The sequence below is a fragment of the Anoplophora glabripennis genome, unplaced genomic scaffold (assembly GCF_000390285.2).
Source record: "Anoplophora glabripennis isolate ALB-LARVAE unplaced genomic scaffold, Agla_2.0 scaffold1794, whole genome shotgun sequence".
In the NCBI taxonomy this organism is placed as follows: Eukaryota; Metazoa; Arthropoda; class Insecta; order Coleoptera; family Cerambycidae; genus Anoplophora; species Anoplophora glabripennis.
Genome location: NW_019417875.1, coordinates 17,821 through 19,008, shown reverse-complemented (window position 1 = coordinate 19,008; position 1,188 = coordinate 17,821). Strand labels below are relative to the sequence as shown.

At 28.5% G+C, this 1,188-nt stretch overlaps 1 long non-coding RNA gene across 1 annotated transcript; it reads right to left on the bottom strand.

The window, feature by feature from the left end:
* LOC111692515 lies at positions 1-626 on the bottom strand. Its single transcript, XR_002763257.1, has 2 exons — positions 493-626; positions 1-419 (listed from the first exon to the last, which is right to left on the bottom strand). It is a non-coding gene; the product is annotated as an uncharacterized LOC111692515 (long non-coding RNA).
* Between the last annotated feature and the right edge of the window lie 562 nt (positions 627-1,188).

Below are 1,188 nucleotides of genomic sequence, written 5' to 3'. Positions count from 1 at the left end.
TTTTATTTATATTTAATATTATCAATTACATACATCTGAATAAATACTGTACTACTGTACCGGCATTTCTGTACTAATAACATTAATTCTAAATACATAACCCTATCTTCTGCTATCACATGTCAACTGGATTAAAACATTATTTTTATATCTTCCATTTAACTTTATAACATTGACATTTTAACCCATTACCATTTACGATGGAGTTAAAATACATTATATTTGAGGGATTTCTTATTTTTCACAACACTCAAAGAACACAGTATTTTTACTTAAAAAAATATTTCTGTTTAATATCACAATTAACGTTTTACTTATTCAGCAAGACAAAATTCTACATGTATCACAGTTAAATAATCCAAGTAAAACTTCTTTTTCTACAACTTCTTCAACTTCCAGCATTGTTTAAATAACAGCATCTAAAAGAAACATTTTTCTGTAATTCTACTCTAAGAAAACATTTGTTTGATTGTTTCTAATTTCTATACATACCTTTCAAGTTTTGATTCCAACAGCTTTTACTAATATAATAATTATACATCAACTACAAATTTCCATATTATTTCAAAATATACTTCTAAAAAACAAATACTGGGAAATCGGTAAATTTTGCAGCCAATTATTAATTATATGTACTCTTAAGTATATAATCTAGGATATATACATCCAATATCCATTTGACAGCCACATAAATACAAGAAGTTACTCACAGATCACAGATTAAAGATTTGCAGTTAGTCGGGTAGGGAAATTATTACATCCAATCATGGGCAAGCATTTAGAGGACAGCTTACGCCCTCATTGTGTCTGGCACGAACTAAAATCGAACTGGCTTCATTATGTACGTTTAAGAATGCAGCTTTCGATTGCAACACTAAAGAATTACTCGATATTATTAATTTTTTCTAAAATTAAGTTACTAACTGGAATTACGATGACAATGACGATATGGAAGAAAATATAACTTTTCAAATAGGTTTTTCTACACAGGATGACGGGGTTTCTAAGAAAATTGGGTTGAAGCTGGAACGGTCGAGAGTGTTCTGCATATTTCAGAACTTTATTGGTTGCAATATTTTTATGAAAGATCTTATATTGTACAATTTTGCAAATTTATATACTGAGTGTTTCATAAAAATGAAACAGGTGAACAAGGATTTTTTTCTCATTTCACTACCTACTTTCCTA